Below are 21,325 nucleotides of genomic sequence, written 5' to 3'. Positions count from 1 at the left end.
GTGGGGGTGGAAGTGGGTGGGTGGGTATTTTTCAGAAAAGTGGCATCTTTCATATTTTGTCAGTTGTTTAAAAAGCTGCTGTTAGAGCTTTTAATTGTAATTAGATGTAGGTAATTACAAAAATTTGATTTAGACCTCAGTGTATTGTTGGTCTTATAACTTTTCTATTCATTTGGTGACCTCAAAATGATTTCAGGTTTGAGAATGTTTATATATCTCACACGTCTTGATTTAAAAACTGCTGACATGTCAGTCTTAGTTTTCTATTGCTGGTATTGATTAATTGTTGCAAACAACATGGGAACTTACTTTGAATACAATATCAATATAGGCGGTGATTATCTAAAACAGTTTTCATGCTCGTTTGTCAGTTCCTTTCCTTACAAATGCATTGTTTCATGTCTACAGGTTACCATAGGCATTGGCAGGTAGGAGAAGAAAGCATATTGATTTAACACTAGTTTCTGCTCTGGTAAAACTATATTGTCCATCACAGGACCCCTTGATTACTAAAGTATTGAACTTAGGACCTGGATTATTGGAGAAGCATATTGATCATACACTGCCTTGGCCTTGACCATTACATTGGGGCTGGGTAAAGAGTGTATTGATCTGTTCTGTAATCATTGCTCTGACTATGATAGTAATGATTTTCCACCTTACTGAAGCATATTATGTGGAAACACAGCAGCTACTTTGCAGTTTCATTGTATAAAAAGCTTTTAGATATTTGTATTTTTAAAAATGTAGATGTATCATGTAGATACTAGTAATTATAAAGATATTCAGCAAGTTTTTGTTTTTTCTCACTTGCTCACCACTTATTTTTGTCTCACATGTTTTGAAAATTATATCCTTTGATAATTGAATAATAGAAAATTGCTTAACCATTTGGAAGTTTTTCAATAAGCCCGACATTTGGTTTTGGCATTGTTTGATAAAGAAAGGGATCTGCTGGTACAAATGGCTTGGTCTGGAAGCTATTTTAATCACTGTATTAGTAATATTTGTATGGTGTTTATTGGTATTTAGCTGTGTCTATGAGCAAGTGTCCAGCTGATAACAGCATGCTATGGCTGAGCAGGCAGAGGATAATAGAGGAAACTGAAGTTAATTTAAACATCAGACAGAGCATATTCTTCCTCTGCAGTGAATTGAAAGTACAGAAATAAAAGTTACTGATCCAAGTAAATGCCATGTGCTGTGCAATTAGGGAGTAAATCAGCAGAGCAAAGGAAGTAATCATCTTAATCAACAGATAGATTTCAGCTTACAAATCTCCATCACTGGCTTTTTTTAACTGGATTAATGTAACAAAATGTCCATATTTGAGATTGAATGCCACTGTAATAGAATTGTAATAGTGATTTTGACATGTACTTATGTGGATTTGGTTGGATATTTTAATAATTATTAAATGCTTAATTGCCATTGATTGACAAAGAAAGTCCCCCACCCCCCCACCCCCGAAAAGAGATTTTTAGGCAGGGGATACAAATTATTAAAGCCTAAGAAAGGGAAAGAAACTGAAGAAATAAGAATTGATCTTGTTATCAATACCTTTCCCTTTGTACCCTTCACAACTGCACCTAATACTCCAACATTCAAATCTGCAAATACATTTTTCATAGAATTTATTTTTGTTTGTCCTAAATGAAATCCATTTTGAGTCCCATTGCAAGACTTCAATTTTAGTGTTTCAAATTCACAACTATCAACAAAATTTAAATTATAGCAGATTTTAGTTATGTAATGGTAATCAGTTTATGTTAAATGCTTACAAGATGGACACCTGATAGACAGCTACATTTTTGTACTGGGAAATGTTCTGTCTGTCAAAAAGGTCAATATGGTAAAGGAGTGCACCTGGGCCATAAAGGGGCTCATTAAGAACAAATCATTGGATTTAACCAACAATGAATCGAAGGGCAATTTGATCAATGCATAATTCTTGAACTCTGAATGGACGCGTACATAACATTCAATATTTCTAGGGTTCTCGGTGACCAGTATAGATTAAGATGTTTTGTATGGACTTCAAAGGTTGGGAATGTGAAGTTGGGGAAATTGAATGGAATCTTTGACCCTATGTATCACTTTTTACTACAAGTTCAAGTGCACTGTTCTGTGTGTTATTCAGTACCATGGTGTACATCTGTTTTAATTACTTTCTGGACCAAATTGGATATCAAGATTAGGAGCTTGGCAAATCACTCTTGTGCTTGCTTGATTGTTAAGTTGAAACGCGACGATCAATTGAAATTCCAGATTAAGATTTGCCTAATGTGCCCTTGGAGTCATTAAGGGCTTAATTAGGAAGTGCTCTATTTCTTTCACTGAACTTCAGGTACAAAGCACTGCCTGTCACCCTTACCTGGCCCTACCCCCATATTCGCATTTGTTGGTAATAATGTTACTGCTGTGATTGTTTAGTTGTCATGCCAGCTTACTTCACACATTGACAATCCCACCAAGCCACTTAAGGTCCTCTTGGATTGTGTTATCTCTCCTTCACGGCTCAATTCAGCCATGCATATACTGTTAATCAATATGCCATCCAGGTTTGCTTTGGTGAGGCTATAAAGCCTCCTAACATAGGCCAGGATTATGGCTGATCAATACAGTATTGCAAAACTGTCCACAGCATTATGGATTCCAACTGGGGAGAGTTGTGTTTGGACTAACTGTATTTGGATTTTTCCCATTCATCGTTTTGATCGTTTTTTTTAAAGGCTATATCATAATCTAAAGACACTGGCAGGATACGTATTGCATTCAGAAACAGTTCAAACTTATGTGGTAAGTGTGGTGGATTCTTAGTGAAGAATAATTTTTACTGAAGTTCATATGAAGCTGAAATAGTTTTAGTGGTAAGCATCTTCTTGGTCTCTGGTTGCATATTCTACATTTAAAAACATTTTATTTGTACATAGAAGACACACTACAAAAGGTCAAAATTTCAGCAGACATTAGGTCTCCCAGACAGCCTCAGTAATCTGGCCCACGTCTGGCCCAGATCTGGCAACGTCTGGCAATATCTGGGCCAGATTTTGCCAGACACTTGCCAGATCTGGGCCAAGTCTGGCAAAGTCTGGCATTTATGCCACATTTTGCCAGACACTTGCCAGATCTGGGCCAAGTCTGGCAAAGTCTGGCATTTATGCCACATTTTGCCAGATGCTGCCCAGACTTGGGCCAGATATGGTACTTTCATTTTCAATTTTTATTTTCTATTTATTAATTTTTTATTGACCAGTGAGCTGAATGCATTGAACTGACGTCATTTGATAAATTTTAATTTAATTTATCTCTGTCTCTTTTCTTCAAAGTCCCCTCAAAGGTGTGCTATTTGTTTAATTTGACTTGACATTTGAATGAATTCACTGTTCTAAAACTTTTTTGAACTACTCGTTCCGCTGTTGTAAGATTCCGCTTTTTATGCTAAGCCGGTCAAGGACCCGGATGTAGCGTTTCTTAGAGTTATGGATATGAAAAAAGCACAAGCGTATCAAACTGATACAATTCGTTGAGTGATTTGATTCGTGATGCGATTTATTTCGAAGGCATCAACACTGGCGACGAGGATTAACACTAGTGCAAAACTGTGAGCCAACTTTCTTTGAAAAAATGGAGGAAAAATGTGAAATTACGGAATTCGAACCGTACAGAAGACCGGAGACATTAGGGTCACGCTCGACGCGATGGCTAGACAGTTTTAACCTCTTCGCTGACGGAAAAGATTGATCTTTTCAAAACCAACGGACGGCATGAATAATGAACAAAGATAGAAAATTAAAAATACATGACAGAGAAAACGCGCGCTTATGTTGTATTCAGCAGGGACAGGTGTACAAGATATTTTCAGGACTCTCCCAAACACAGGTTAGAAACATGAATATACATAAGACAGTTAACGCTTTGAATGAAATTGGAACACCAGAAACTGTGAGTATGATGAAACCGAAGTTATTTGACAAACTAAGCCAGTCTAAACATTACGAGTTTAGACATGAAAAACGAAGTAGAAACTCCCTGACTGAGAAAACATGGAACGTTGGATCACTTTGCAAAAGTCTGCAAAACTGAAACTATTATTCATGTAAATGCCAGCTTTGAACATGATAATCCAGGAGTGCATATACATTTGGTGTGGGAACCAATGCAATATACACAGAAGACATGGAGGAAATAGAGGAGGTGTTAATCTCAGTGTATTACCAGATTCAGGTGCATATTGTAATATCATTGATGAAAATACATGGAGAATGCTGAAATCCAAGAAAAATAAATGTGGCTCTTGTGGAGGACCAGAAAACAAACAGTATTATTCATACATGTCTGAGAAACCTTTAAAAGTGAAGGGAACATTTAAATGGGGCGTAAAGGCAAGCAAAGAAAGTGACCAGTAGTAGTGAAAGGACATGGGATTTGATATGAATTGATTAGTTTGGAGAATTTTCAGTGTGGTTTAAGGAATAAAAGTTGGAGTTCATATGCTATTCTGCAAATGTTTGAAAAGACATTTTAAAGACTAAACTGTCAATTAACATGTTTTGAAAGAAAGGAAGGGATGTTGTGTTTTGACTTGACATTTGAATGAACTTTTGTTAACTTTGTAGAGTTACTTGTTCCATTGTTGATTCCTTTAATAATTATAAGCTTGTCAAGGAGCCGGATGTATCATTTCTTAGTGTTATGGATTTGAAAAAAGCGCAAGCATTGCAAACTTGTTCAATTCATTGAGTGATTTGATTCGTGATGTGATTTAATTAAAAAGCATTGATACTGGGGTTTGTTTTTGTGCACATGTAATTCTCTTTTAATTGTACATCTATATCTGTGCTGGAGTATACATATTTTTTTTTCAGAATTTACATGTATGTACAGTACTGTAGCCAGCATGCAAGTTGAATTGAAACAGTTACTGCATGGTTATTTATAATTTTGTTATAACTCTCCATCATGTAAAAAACAATGTTTTTTCATTCATCATTCAAGATTTATTCATTACAAAACTATATTCATTAGTGATTATTATTATTAATGATATGTTTGAATTAGTTTAAAAATGACAATGTATAATATTATTTAGGTTGAGGTGTGCAAAAATATTTCCCCCTCAAACCCCTCCCCCCCCCCCCCCCCCCCCCCATGTACATGCATAATTAATTACAATTTTTGTAATTTGTGTTAATTCAGATTCGATGAGCAGCTTTGTGTTGAAAAAAAAATTGTTGTTATAACTGTTTTCTTTGCATGTATGTAAGTGACATTTCCTCCTGTTAAGTGTCTGTATATTTGCCTTTTTGCAGTGTAGTTTTTTTTTTCAAACATACATTGTTTTGTACAAAAAGACAAGGAGTGACCCTTAATTTGTTACATGTTAGTTGCCAGCAAGGTTATTTAATGTGTAATAATTTTGTTTAGGGTTTTAGTACAGAATAAATACTTGAATCTTGTATGTCTTTTTTATAGTAATCTTATTGAATAATTAAAAATAATTAAAAAAAAAAAAAAAACAATCTGGGCCATATGTGGTCCATATCTGGACCTAATCTGGCCCACTTCTGGTCCACATCCGGCATGCCATACCTTTGCCAGATATTGCCAGATCTGGGCCAGATCTGGCCACATGAGCAAATGTGAAATAATAAAAAAAAAACAATCTGGGCCATATGTGGTCCATGTCTGGCCCTAATCTGGCCCATTTAAATATGATCTGGCCCACATCTGGTCCACATCTGGCATGCCATACCTTTGCCAGATATTGCCAGATCTGGGCCGACATCTGGCCACATGAGCAAATGTGGACTGGGCCAGATGTGGCAATGTCTGGGACAGATCTGGCCCAACCATTGCCACATCTGGCCCACATCTGGCAAGCCATACGTGGGCCATACCTTTTGCCAGACATTGCCAGACGTTGCCAGATCTGGGCCAGACGTGGGCCAGATCACTGAGGCTGTCTGGGCTGACAAGCTAGAAAATTCTGTTCATCATCACTATCATACTCCTGATACTCAAAACATTTTTCCCTCTTCTGAATTGTAAAACCGACCTTCTTTTCTCTTTTTGCTAAACTTCCAATCGATTGTTTCTCTTCCTCACTTTGTTATCTCTTTTTTGCCAGACTGTGCACTATCAAGGTATGTCAAGTTCAACAATGTCATTTTTCTAAACAGAAGTCTTAGTTAAAAGTACTGTACATGGACAATGAAGAAACATAGCATCAGGTCAGTAAAAAGTAAATAAAAAATAAATAAACAAAATAAATAATTATTTAATAAAAATGAGCACCAAAATGGTGCTGCCATTTTTTCCCCACTTCCTTAATTTCCATATTTCCCATATAGTACATATGGCTTCATCAACATAAGGATGTCAAGACAACAACAACAACAAAAAAAAAAAAGACTTTGAACTACATCATATGGGATTCCTTCATCCTCAGCCAGTCAGTAAATAGTACTTGTAGAGTGAAACCGAGGTCAATAAATCACGTATAATTAGGAAAGAACTCCCCGTGATTTTATCCCGACTACTTTTGAGTGAACAAAATTAACTCACCAAAAAAGTACCCCTTAGAGTCACTCAGAGTCACTCTTGAGTCTGGTGAAATTCATTCACTAGAGTAAAAATGTAAATTTAGGCAAAGGTGATCATGATTTTCCCAACAATTTTAGATAGGATAAGGGAAAAACTTTGAAACTTCCAAGAAAATTAACTTCCTTGCTACTTCATTGGTCTAATGTGCATTGTGTGCATCTATTAAGATCTGTGGTCAAGTAGAAAAATAAGCCTGAGTGAGACCAGCACAGAATGCCCAGTTCTTGGCTGGTTCTTTCTCTACGCAGGTTTGTATCGATTAATTGGCACTCCATAGCCTTGGGACTGCTGATAGAGAGAAGTAAGCTTGCAGACTTTAATTACTGGTCGTTCTCTAAGCTTTGCCGTCTTTTGGGTGATTGTATCTCTCTATTCACAGCAGCTACTGTGCATTGAGGGCACTACAGTCACAGTAATTAAAACAACTGTACAAATTAGTATACACATTGAAGGGCTGAATGCTTTTACCATTGATACCAGGAAGGAATATGTTTGGGGAGTTACATGCAGTGCATTTAAATCTTTTAAAACTGGATTTTAGGCTGAATCTCTTCCAGGATAAGGGAACCCAGGCAAATGGATTTTCTGGTCTTCGCTGTGGTTTTGTGATTAAATCAACCCCTCTCTGCCATGCTTGCTGCATGCTATGATTGGTTTATAATCAGCAGGCAATCAGTAATTTTCCATGGATATTACAGTGGAGATTTGTTCTGGACGTGAAGTCATTAATGTTGCACAATAAAAAGGGACAAAATATAATTTTGTTACTGGGAATCATTGATGGAGTGACCCTTCCATGTTCCAATTTAAGACCAACCTTGTATTGGGCCATTTTAGTTTTAAAAAAATAAAGCAAAATGTTAGTAGACTTGATGGAATCATAGTCAAAATGATGTAAATTAAACCGGTCTAAGGCAGATGTGATAGGACAGTCCTCAAAACTGAACAGCATTATTTATGTTAAGTTGACTTCATTACACCCAATGAAAACGTAACTTGCTTAATGAATCACTGTAATCTGGATCTCATAGATCTTTATTATTTTTCTTCTTCAGTTTTAAGATATACATGTTTATATAAACCACATATCATTGCTAGTTTGTGCCAGTTTGTATCACATTTGAAGCTCTTTTGGCAACATTCAAGTTGAAAACATAAGGTACTTTTGCTTATATTCATCAGTGGTCATTCATGGGTACATGGGTCAGTTTATTGATCACCTCATTGCTCAGAAATTCCTGAGTTAATACTGTTACTACTAACTGCATAAATACTTACAAAGACTAACTGTATGGCAGCCACCATTTTGGTTATTATTTAGATTTATCATGCAAAGTCTATATGATATAAATACTGTATTTGTAGTACAGACTAAGAGAGCATTCATAACCAGTTGATCTGCGGACTATAGGAAGTCTGCAGATCAAATATGGCCCAACCCACTTGAAAGCATGTGCTGAGATTTAATTGCTTGGTCCCTGCTGAGACTGTGCATGTGGAGGGGAATCCATTGCATTATTGTTAGGGAATTACGTGGCTTGCTTTCAGGTGCATGTCATATTTGATCTGCTGACTGGGTAGTCCACAGATCAACTGGTTTTGAATGCTGTCTAACTGCTACTTATAAAATTTTACCTCGGAGACAGAAAAAAGTTAGACTTTAGTTAGACTTTAAAATGTATAATGCATTTTGATATGTAATTCGTGAAGAATTGAGGTCAAACTTTAAAAATATAAATATGATGATGTCCATATATACTTAAAGGTAGATTCTGTGGCTGTACATATAGAAGGCATGCTAAGATTCATAGTGTAAGTGATCCAGACAGTATTTCACTTATGAACGAAGATGTGTTCCGAGTTATGGATATAATAAGACCAGTCATCAATTTTCCTTTTCTGTGAAAATTTGGATCAGGCAGAGATTGCTTTTTATTAGAATTGCGGTGACGGATTGGATTGTTGGATGAAACTGATGTGTTGCTGATAAAAAATGTCTGATATCATATTCTGCATGCAGTTTTGTAGTTGAAAATATGGTACCTTAATTACCTTACTGGGTCGCTGGTATGCCAGTTTGTATTTAATCAGTAAAAGAAGAAGTTGATAGTAGATGTATGCAGCTTTCTAGTTAATACTGTTATAGATATGGTGTCTGACAGCATACATTGAACCACACTTGCAGACAAAGAGCACATTTTGAAGCATTTGATTTAATATTGCAAGCCAGCAGTAATTGTAATCATCAAACAATCACCAGCCCAGCAAAGAGCCACAGTCACACACTATTCCGACTTCTACTTGCAATTTGGCAAGTATCTTAAGTTATCTCCTGTTTACACAGCGCTGTGGTATTTGTGCCTCCTTATATGTCAGCCAAAAATATGACGATGCAAAAACCGTCACCAAACCGAGGTAAACATTGATTTCTGTGTCATTGCTCCAGCAAATTTGGGTGTGCCTCCTGTAATTTTTGCCTTATGTGTGACTGATGAAAGTTGTTTGGGCAACCTTTGGTGATTGTTAGGCAACTGGGAATGCATGGGTATATAATGTGGTGAGATCTTTTGAGTCTCTTAACATGTCTAAAGGTCTGAACAAATTCAAATGACCTGCACAGTTCCATGATTGCTTAAAGGAGGCACCGCTGTTTAAATTAAGGGAGTATGTCATACATATATACAGTGTAGTTGGCATTGTGCAGTCGTTGAAAAAATTTTTTCAGCCCCTTTTTTGTTGTCAATGTACCGGTATATGTACACGTACCTTATTTCATCTCACTAGGTTATGGTGTTATAATATTCCAGGAAAGATTCATGTTTTATTATTTAGTTAACACTCAAAAGGATCAAGTAGACAGTGATGCTCTTGCAAGTGTTTTTTCTGCTCGAAATTAAAGCAATGTTGACTTTAAAGTGGTGGTAACGTTATCTTACCCTTTTCATAGTAAAACAGAACGATTTCCTGGTACATGCATGTCTATACTGTATGCAAGTAGTGGACAGTGTACATGTACAGTATTAACAATACCTAGTAATACCTATATCTACTGTTTTATTCATTTCTGCTTAACCACATAAAAATAATTTTCCACACAAGTATTAGGAATAATGTATTTTTCACTCTTATACATAAATTTTATTTAAAGTATTAATCCCAGTGTTAAAAAAAAATTAGTTTTCTTTTTTTCTTTTAAACGAAAATAATGGCTTAACCACATGTAAGCAGAAATACTTTTATAAGTCCATTGAATGGTAATTAATAAGGTCGGCACCAGGTACTGGTAACTATAATGCTATTTTCACATTAAGCAGTACACTTACCTGGAATGGTGCACTTTGAGAGATTGACAACTTAAGAGACTGATTATTATATAAATACCAATTAATTAAGTTAACTGATAATTACATGTTATATTAGGGTCTATTGGAATGGACCATTGTCCAATTAAGCAATGTGAAAAGGACCATGCATGCTAGATGAGAAAAATTGGTAACAGAACAACAACAACAACAACAAAAAAAAAAGGTTGGTGGCTAAAGAAATATTGGTCTAAAGGGTGAGGTCAGAATAAGTTTTCTTGACAGTGATTTCTAAAAGCAGTGGTTGACAACTACAGCCAACTTTTGAAGGTCAACTATATTTGACTTTGATCCATGTTTCTTATGGAATAATGAGACACTGAGATACTTTTGTTGACCTTGCTGGTTTTCTCAGCTTGGCAAGCCTATATCTACTTTGTTTAGATTATTTGAGAAATGAGATTAATGTGCTGCTAATTGAGCATTGCCATGACAATAAAAAGTTATGTATTGATTAGCCATACATTTTGAAAGGAGTGAGATTGATAACTCGGGGTTTTATTTTCACATCTGTGTGCTTATGAAAATTTAATGGATCTTCCAAAGTGTTATGTTTGTGTTGTGCATTTAAGCACTTGGTAGGTAGATAAAGGAGACTCTGAAAAAGATTTAACCTAAAAATATGCAATAATTGCATCATGACTGTGACTTGCTTCTCATCCATTTATACTTGTGTCCATGAATAGAAAGGAAGTGTTTCAAAACCATGTTGACTTATTTCTGAATGTGCTGTTATTTCAGATCATTAACTTCACCATAGTAAGTCTTCTTGCATTATTATACATGGGTGTTGATTACATATTTTGTTACTATGTAAAAATGTATGTATGTACAATTATGATCAGGTCATTTTTCTTCAAATTGGAGACCAGGGCTCTCACTCCCTCACTCTCTTTTTAAAAGTTTACTGTTATGGATAAATTGGTTGTACTTTATATCTGTTTATATTTATATAATGATAAATGATACTAAAAAAGAAAAAGAGGAAAAAAAAAACACAAGCAGTTTCTCAGAAATTCATTACACTTTTGTTACCACTCCAGTGTTTTGCAAGTTAAGGTAATAATGTGATCACTAATTTGAAATACAACAAGCTACATGCTGCCTCTTATTGATTCGGTAACAACTACAACTTCTTAATAAGCTGGCTATTGATTTTGCAACTTCACTAAATTGGTGCTTGACATGCAAAATATAAGATGAAAGGGGGTTGCTCACTCAATATCTCCCAAATGTTTTTAAGAATTGGTCACAAAAATACCTGACAAGGCTTTTTGTCCAGGAATGGCTTACCGCACAGTATTGAAGCACTTGTAATGATTTTCAGAGTGCTGTGTTTGTTTTGATAATAAATTAAATCATTCATGTCTTACATTTAAAATGATTAAGATGTATAATAATATCATTGTTTGAAGTATGTTGTCTAAATAATGTTTTATAGGTTTTTACTCTATCATAAAAACTTGGTGAAGGTCATTACTGTATCTTGCTTGTGATGTTTGCGATGTTTGGCACCACACAGTTTCTGCATCCTGCACCATATTACTTAATTCCTGTTGTTGGAATGATATAGTATAGCAGGAGAAAAAAGCAATGAAAAACCTTATGCATACAAAGAGGTAGTTATGTTCGCGGAACTGGTTATCTCCATAATTTTCATAGAACACCTTTTATAGGAGCTGACAGGCTTATATGAGGATATTGCATACTAAAGAGATCATGACAAATTTGCTTTGAATATTGCTTGAGATTCCTGCTAGCATAGACAGTAAAATGATGTCAGATGGTGTGAACTTACTTTGACAGATAAACCAGGATTATAATATGAATAGAACATCATCAGGTTATATTTTAATAATCAGAACATTGTATTTGTTGTGGCAAATTGCTTCAATCAAATGTTCCATTAAGATTGCCTCTGAGCTTAATTTCATCATGAGGAAAAAAACAAAAACCAAGTATTGTCAAGAATAATATATGAAGATTTTGAGCTTAATTTCATCATGAGGAAAAAAACAAAAACCAAGTATTGTCAAGAATTATATATGAATAATAGTTACTGCAATTATTTAGCACAGTTCATAGGTACCAATTCAAACTTGAAGACTTGACTTCCTGAAACGAACAGAAAACTTTTAATAACATGTACATATTTGGTTACTGGTTGGTGGCAAATATTTATTTGTTTTTCATTAGATATTGATATACTATTCAATGATTTATGAACAATTGTACTTGTCCAATTATCTAACAAAGTGTCTCTAAAGATTTAGAAAGTGAAAGTACAATAGGTTATCTTACAAATGCCCAATATATATTTGGAACCAAACTGAATTTTCTAATTATAATGAGTAAGTGTTGAGAAATTGCAAAAAATATGTTTGAAAGATCACTACAGGAATTCCTTGCATGCAGAAAACACATTCATTACGTAACAGTTACATAATAAAATAAGGATTTGAAACGAAAAGCAGTTGAAATAAGCTTTCTATTGATATGTAACATGTTGGTATATCTTGGTCGGTTTAGAAGATAGCTACCCCTGTTAATTACAACCTTAAGTACATATCATGCATCATCCACAAAAAAAAACAACATAAAAATGTGTGTGTATTTCTTATATACCTGGTTATAAAATAATATTGCCAGCATGTCCTACTCCATTTTTGTAATTGTGTGTCACTTTAAATCTGAGTTGACCACATTTTATATTAAAAATAGTGGCACATTATTCCATTCCAAATAAAGATAATTTATACATATATCACCCACAAAATATTCCATTATCAAGCAGCATATATGCATTGAGAAAACTAAATAACTGCAGTTAATGATTCACATTATACTAATGGTTATCACATTATCATTTGACAAATTCCTCTATGTCTGGCATTAATGGAATATTTTTTTGATTGCAATATCACAACTGAAATATTGAAATGTCAGAACTTAGTTTGGCAATGGATCTGTTCAACATAAATCATATTATGATTTTTGTCACCCCCAGTTTAATTCTCCTGAATTTCAGTGATATCAGTGTTTCACCTGACCTTTGTTTGCAGGCCAACACTTACTGTCACCAGGCAGTTGGTGGGTTGGCACAGTATAAGAATACTTGCTGCCTTTTTCACACCAAGCAATATAGTTATCCAGTCTGTACAGGTTCACTTTGAGAGATTGATAGCTTTATAATCTGGCCATTACACAAGAGAGGTTTTAAAACAGTGAGAGTCTTGGATGGAAGCTGGTCAAATTGTTCATGTCTTTAATTTGGCGATTGCAATCTCAAATACTCTATAAAGTATCCTCAATATAGTTCTAAACTATTTCAATAATTGCGAGTGTAATTTATTTTAATAGATTTTGATTTAAAAATTAAAAAAATAACAAATATTGAGGACCACTAAACATACTAAATGTGCCAATTTTTTGTAAGTGGTCATTAAAAACATAACTCTTTGTCCTTTCCTTTCAGAACAATATAGATAGCTATAACCAATAAGAAGGCGGTAATTAGCTAATTTGTCCTTGACATTTTTGAAGGGACTGGCTTGACTTGTACTCACTAGCCCTCTCCTAGCATTCCTATTTGTGATAGTAATGGTCAAGGTCACAAGAGAGTAGGTGTCAATTTGACAGCTCCTATTGGTTGCCCATCTCACCACATTGATAGGAAAAAAAGTCTCAGTCTAAGTATTCAAATTATAACATAAGGCCTGGGTTTGGAGAGAGAGAGTTGACAGATTTGTTAAAGAAAAATTAAACTCTCAAGATGAAAGAAAATTTCATTTGAAAGGAAAAAAAGTCTTCTCTCCAAGAAGGAAAAAAATTCCAAAGGATAAAAAAATATGAAAAAATCTAAGTCTGAGGACTTGAAGGTTGAAGGCAATTACATATTGACAAAGGGTAGGTCCTACTCAGTATATGTGTTGTAGACAGAAAGAATGGCCGGGTGCCAATGGGAAGTATGTATATGTTAATTTTTTTGAATAAATATGTTTGTAGGGTTTGATTAAGAAGGTGGATAAGTGTATTTCTTAAGCATTCATGCATATAATGCAATAAGTATAGACATGGGATTATAAATTGTTAAAATGTTAATTGTTAGTTTCATTTGCTGCGTGACTTAAATGTCTATATAGTTGCCACATCTTCCTGTGCTGTTGAATTCAGTTGTTGCAGTCAAGTCATTGTTGTTTTTAGATGACGCAATCAATGTTTTTCATCCCACCTGTACATTGTTTGAAAGTTTGTTTCATGTCAAAAAAAGCTTGGACTAATCATACATGATTGGTCACTTGAATGACATATTTTGGGTGTGTTAACTTGAGCGCTGTTAATATACTCTTGATTTGGTCTTATATATAACATAATCAATCTGCATCGAGTTTTTGTGAGCCAAGCTTAGTGTTGTCAAAATGGACATCTTCCTTTTTTCATATTAAGACAAACTGGAATGACTTGTATGACTGTGAAACTGGCAAAATGTATGGTTACATGGTTTTGGTATGATTATGAACATATAACAGTATAATCTTGATAAAATCACTGTATTTGTACTATCACAGCTCATTTGTCAGTTACTGCTAACTCATCTCGAGGATAAAAGTTTTAATGAATTTATTTTATGCATGAAAGAGGGTTAAAGCAGTATTTTGTGTGAAATGTTCAAAAATGGGAGGAGTTTTTGAGAAGCCAGAGATGATTTCTCTCTCTTTTTTTTTTTAGCATTCTCCATTCCCATTTCTGATTGAGTCACCATATTCACATCAGTGTAAAGTAGAATATCACACAGATATACATATGTGTATCAAATCCATTCAGTGTAATATTCTTTGACATTTTCTGTTCCCATGCATCCCCAGCAGTCAGCGTGTCAGCAGTAGTTATTGAGTTTTAAAGTGTATAGTTCCACCGTGTCTGTCCGAAGCAATTAGGAACTTACTTATGTATGCAACTTGATCATGCGCTATTTAATTGATGAACACAAACTGCTATGGTCAACTGTGCAATCAATTTGTACCCAGTTCCATTATTTGCTCCCATTAGTCGGGTAACAGCAATTATTTACATTAATCCAAAACAATTAATGCATAATGCACAAGTTGAACTCAGGATATTGCGTGTCTGCATGGAATGATTGAAGGTGTAGGGACCTAGCTCATCTAAGATTTATTGATGTAATTATTGATGCTGGAGTCACTGCTTTAAGCTGTTTTAGTCTTTTTAAAAATATCACATAAAATGTTTACATTTAAAATTGATTTTCTGGTTCTTTATTGTTTCGGTGTTATTTGACTCCCTAGAATATTTCATGATTAGAGGTGAATGTAGTATTGCAAAACTCTTGATGTTCCACAGAGTGTTTATCTGAATCCTTTTCCTGAGACTGCTTGAAAGCAACTGCCTTTTAAATTGTTCGTATTTGATTATTCTTTCTGTCTGTGAGAATTAAAGATTATGTTTGGCTATATGTGTTGAAATCAGGACTTTGAGGATTGTCGTTTGCCATTTTCACCATGTTACAAAGTGAACTTCATGACTACTAAAATTTGGTACATTGTAGTGGACTGATGAACAGCCAGTTAATTTTCTCAGTTATTTACACATGCAGGCAGGCGCACATGCACACACACACACACACGTAGATATGCACATACACATGCACACACATGCATACACATACACATATACACATTGATTAAGAATGGTTCTGTGTGTAAATTTCCCAGTAGCCCATGTCAAACATCGAAGGTTTCTTAGTCACTGGTACTATTTTCAACCATGCAGTATCTTTTCAGTGTTGTTTGTCTTTGTATTAAATTATTAAATGGAATCAAATTGTAATTTACTCTTGAATATAAAAACTTAAGGTACTTTTGGAAAGATGTATGTTAAGTTGGGCAAATACAGACAGCAGCTTTAGACGTTATACTCAAAGACTTCATCACATAATGGGATTAATGCACCAAACTTAAAAGGTTTCATCGATGTCTGAAAGTTACTTTATTATAGATTCAGTCAAAAGGTGTAGGGATTCTCTGTTGAGGAACTTCAAAGAAAATTCTTCTCATTGTATGGAAGGAAAGGTCACAGAGATGGCACTTTCTCTATAGGGAATAATTATAAGTTGAAAAGGTTTCCATGCATTTGGAAACAATCATTTTTTTTTATTCTAGAATGTAGTAGTGTACCTGTGACTCATTGAAGTGTATCAGGATTTTTTTTTCTTTTTATTTGAAGCATTGATTATTTTTTGTCAGACAATCAATAATTCTGTACTTGGTGAATGTTTTTTTATGGATCACCTCATTTTTGCCTGAATATATATGAAAAAAGTTTCATCTTGCATACATATTGAATAAATGCCTGTATGTCTTATAAAAAAATAATAAGCAGTGTGAGCATTATATCTTAAGTGGATGATTTTCCTAGAATTCCACTTATGAAGCCACTGTGTACTTAAATATTTTTTTAATATATAAATTAACAAAGCTGTGCCAAAATATTCAAGCGCAGGAAGAAAAACTGCAATCATAATCATATAGTGTGCTGTGGTGTTTGTTGTGAAGACTTCTTGCACTCAACTGTAGCATAAAAGTTAATGGAAATCATTCAAGAAAGCCAAAAATAAGGCTGTTGGGTCTGCTTGATATCATATAAGACTAGCAATCTTTGTGAAGTGAGGTGAACTTTTCAGCTATAAGGATGAAGCCTTCATAGACAGGGTTTGTCATCTCAAGCAGGACAAAATGATATATCTATATATATGTAAAACATGATGAAGTTGTACTTTTGAACAGTAGACTGTAATTAGACAGAACTTGAGAGAAAACAATCGGGAAGATACCAGCACCTGACCAATCTTAATACGTAATGTTGATGGTTGGAGATTTATTTCATCTCAGCGGTCTGTTGAATAACTTTTGCTTATATTTATTTTATTTATTCCTTTAAAAAAAAGCATAAAGATACAAACTGTGACTGTGCATATTTTCATAGGTTTCCACAATTATGAATTCTGTTACAGGGGTGGATTTAGGCCATCTTAATTCTGGGTCTTCAGGAAGACGGTCAGATTTTCAAGATTACATTGAGGGGAATCTAATTTGTTCTGTTGGAAGATGTCAAAATTGGAGGATGGATCAACAAAAATAATTTGGAAGACTGTCAGAAAATATCTCTGGGTCCACCCCTGTGTTATACTGTAAAAGATTTGTATTTCAGGCATAACTGGTAAACAAGGGTTAATAACTTTAAAAAAATTCTCAGTGCATTATAGTGCTAGAATTTCTTTCCAAAAAATCTAATTAATAGTCTGTCCTTTCCTAGGCTTTTCTGAAAGTTATTTGAATGTCTGTTGGTATCTTATCGGTTACCTTGCAATTTACAACAGACAGACAGACAAAAATGAAATAGTTTGTGGGAAATAAATTAGTTATACGATGCAATAACTGCAATTAGATACTGTGCTGTATGTCGCAGCTAGGTGTAGGTTGGTGCCCTTAGGCTCAGAATGCTCAGAACTTAGAATGTTCTAGAATTCATTGAAATTGTGAGTATGTGTATAATCCATTCTGATTTCATGGAAAATTTGTGGACTGGAGGTGTGTGTAGTGGCTGATATATATTATTTTTTACACTGCTGCATAAGGAATATATTGATTGTATTCATGTCACTCTAGGTGGCAATAAACGAAGGTCTTGAATGTCTGTGCTATATTATACTTTAATCACCTCTTGTACTTTTATGATCAGTCATCTTTTGTTAAAATAGCAATTTTCTTTTTTCCAGGCTGTGATGTACTTGTAATCTGGTAGAACAGGTCAGAACAAATCATCTACACATTGAGGAAGCTTACCTGGTCTTTATCTCACTGGAAACCATCCTCAAGGATAGCTTGACCTCTGTTGAACTCATGATACACTGTGAATTGGATTAATGCATATTGTAGGTAAGTCTTGAAGTCACTTTTGTGGCAAATTTAAAAAAACTCTTAAATTCATCTGAAAATCAAGGCTTACAATGGTAAATGAGAACATTTTTATTGAGTGTATACTCATTAGCAGGTGTATAGTTTCAGTCAGATGGCCATTAAAATAATTATATGTTAAAAGTATGTATTTCACAAAATGGATGCATGTCCTGAATGTGTGTTCTTGATAAAAAATATTAAATTTTTAACGTCTTGGCCAATAGTAGTAATCATATGTAGGTTTGGCATGAGTATTGTTGACAAAAAGAAAAATTAGTAATTGAAATGATTGTAAGTTTTAACAATTCTTGGTGATACCTCACATGTTGTTTTATGAACAAACTTATGTTTGGTATGTTATAATTAGTAATATGAAAAGAAATAATAAAAAAATTACTTATTTAATAAATGGAAATGAAAAACCTTGTAATTTAATATAAACATGAGCTTGTTATGTGCTTGATTGTTTCTCTGGGGAGTATTTGGTTGCTGAACAAGCCATTACCAAATTAGGCTACTTTCATTATCAGCATATAACCATAAAACCTCTGCATCTTTATGAGTTTCTGGATAACTATATATCTCACTAGGGGATCTAAATATCAAAATACTAAGGCACAGTGACAGCAAGTGCATGCACGTGCACACACACACACAACAGGTAAAGGAGCCAAGCATTTTGAACATGTAATTCTGTTGATTCTGGTTCTGAGCAGTAACAAGTGACTAGATCAACACTGACAGAACAATTGTGCTTTATGGAACTGTGTGCATTGACAAGTATGAGTGATCTATTTGGAACAATTTGGGGGCCATCACCACCAGATTTAAAACACTGATATTTTTTCAGTTTTTTTTTTTTTTTTTTTACGTGAATTAATCATTTCTCCTAGATTTTTTTCTCAGCACATTTAAGACATCTATGATGCATTAGTGTCGAAACTAAATATGACCTTCCATTGTATGCTATATAACCTGCCTCAGCCTCTACATATGTACTTAATGCCAAAGAAGTCCTGTGATTCTGCAATGCTTGTTGGGTAGTGGCTGCAAAAAACAGCAGTCATCCTCCAAGTTGCATTAGGACCCATTAGAGAGAAACTCTGATTGATATGCCAAAGTGACTTGAAATATAACAAGTCGCTGAGGTTATTTGAGTTCTTACTAGCAGTGTATCATGGTAGAAAAAGAATATCAGAACCTAATTATCAACACTGGTGCTCGTTGTAGCCCATATGTTGGATTATTTAGCACTACATGGTGAAACGTGATTGTCTTGGAACTTAATATACCCAATGTTTGGTTATAGGTATTTACTATAATAAAGAAAAACATATCAAATTTTCCACCATGGCAATTAAGTAGACAACAGTTGGTATTTAATACTCAGAAAATCTGTTGAGTAGTTCAAAATTGGGATTGGTTTAAATATGGTTAGAACAATGACCAAAATGTATGGCAATGACTCGAGTTTTTCAATGGGTAAAAATTATCAATTTTTCAGATACATAATTTTACTATCATTAAAATAGCATATGTGGGTAGCCTGCATTGCTACAACTGAATAAGAATGTTCAAACTTTAAGAATCTATCAATTAAAATATACAGCATCTGTAAAATTTACAATTTTTCCCGTTGAAAAGATTGAGTCATTACTATATTCATCTTGAAGTCTGCTGTTGCAGATGAAAAATAAGCGGGAAATGTAAAGGACATGTGCAACCATCCAATTTACAATTGCTATTCTGTTGAGTTTTTGGGGTGTTGTTCAAGTACTCAAGTTGGCAATTTTAGAAGTTGCATTACAAAAGTTTTGCTCAATGTCTTCGATCGTGTCATTATTCAGAGAAGCACTTATCTTGCTCCACAACAATTACTTTGCACAATTGAGTGTGAGCTCCGTGAGCTTCACCTTCTGCTTTGGCTTTAAAGTAAGATGAGTCATGCTAAGCTGACTGAATCTACAGTTTAAGTAGACTTTTAATTTTATTCAGTGAGAAAAAAAACCTACAAGCGTCGATAAAACAACTGTGTGTATAGTCCTTTGAACAGTCCTCCATCGCTCCACTCATTCTATTCAGTTGGTGTGGCAGCATGGTGTAGTAGTATGGTAGGAATTGATTTGGCGATAATAGGATTACAGTAACTAGTACTTTATATTTGTATTCTCCATAACCCCCTTGAGAAAGGTGTGCCAGTGAAACGTGAACCACCTGGCGATGCAATGAAGTTGGTTTCTGAGATACCTAGGAAGAGACAGGGTCAATAAAAGTAGAGAGCAGCAGACAGTGAGGAACTAGGTGTGGACTAATGAGGCTTATTTATAGCAAATCCCAGAGTCAATAAACATTAAAAATTTATAAAACAAAGTAATCAGAGACTGCTTGCCTTTGATTAGGAACAATTAAATAATCGGCCAATTGGCTCCATATAAACAGAAGAGGATTGTATTGCATTCTCATAAACTATTGCAGGAATGCAATTTCAATGAAAGAAGAGTATGCATGAGGGATTCCCTATACTTAAAGGCCTGTCTGCTGGCCATTTAGAAGTGGCACAATTAGGTGGATTAAGTCTGAAGTAGGACAGTTAATAACTATACTTCGATAAATTACACTTTAAATGTGAAAATTACACCTTATATGTGTGCAGATTGGTACAGGTAATTCAAAGCTATAATGTTTGAATTTCAGGGAATTTTCAAATGATACTGTCTACCAAACATTTTGCTTGTAGCTTCTATTGATTTGATTTTGCTTTGAGTGGAAAGAATATGGTTTGGCATATATTGAAAGTAACCATTCTTCATTTGTTTGTTGTGTTCTGTTTCCCTAAAATACAGGGAACCAATAAGTATAATGTAGTGTTATAATGGATTGCTGCAAGTGACTAGTAATGGTAAACTGTTGTTAAAACTGGTTATTTCCATTCATTGATTGCCTCTGTATGCATACATTGATTTGGTGATAGAAAAATACTCCTCAAGTCACAATCAATGTATTGATGGTTGGGAACTTTCATGTGTGATTTCATTATTCACGAGGAGTTTGTTGTCCTGAAATTAGTGTTATAAAAATTGGTTGTTCTTTTAAAATGGTAATCAAGTGTTATATAAAATGAGCTTCAGCATTCATTCAGAAGCTGTAATTTTCTGTGATAAACGTGTGTCATACATATATTATCATACTGCTCTCTTCAGAATCATTACCTTATCTTTTTTCTGAAGTATCTTAAAGGGATAATAACTCTTCGTATGAGATCTATATTTCACAATAAAAACATTGTAAATATAACTCATAGAAATATAATATATTCTGTTTTACCACAAAAACGGCAGTTATAGGTATTTTTTCTGATATCTGAGCTTGTCTTTAGACCAC

General features: G+C 34.4%; 1 protein-coding gene across 13 annotated transcripts in view; it reads left to right on the top strand.

Moving 5' to 3' along the window:
• LOC106168470 (SCY1-like protein 2) overlaps positions 1 to 21,325 on the top strand; it is a 58,871-nt gene that overhangs the window by 3,154 nt on the left and 34,392 nt on the right. For 9 of the 13 annotated variants that reach the window (XM_087002539.1, XM_024074273.2, XM_024074270.2 and 6 more), the window contains exons 1-2: positions 13,821 to 13,874; positions 17,764 to 17,923. The gene's annotated coding sequence lies outside the window, so the exon portion shown is untranslated. Of the gene's footprint in view, positions 1 to 13,820; positions 13,875 to 17,763; positions 17,924 to 21,325 lie in introns of those variants that run through there. The other 4 variants (XM_024074261.2, XM_024074264.2, XM_087002497.1 and 1 more) reach the window with 3 other exon arrangements.

Source organism: Lingula anatina, chromosome 1 (genome assembly GCF_051362555.1).
Source record: "Lingula anatina isolate TDL-2025a chromosome 1, LinAna3.0, whole genome shotgun sequence".
Classification (NCBI taxonomy): Eukaryota; Metazoa; Brachiopoda; class Lingulata; order Lingulida; family Lingulidae; genus Lingula; species Lingula anatina.
The sequence above is the reverse complement of the archived record's forward strand: the minus strand, read 5'-3'. Positions and strand labels throughout refer to the sequence as shown.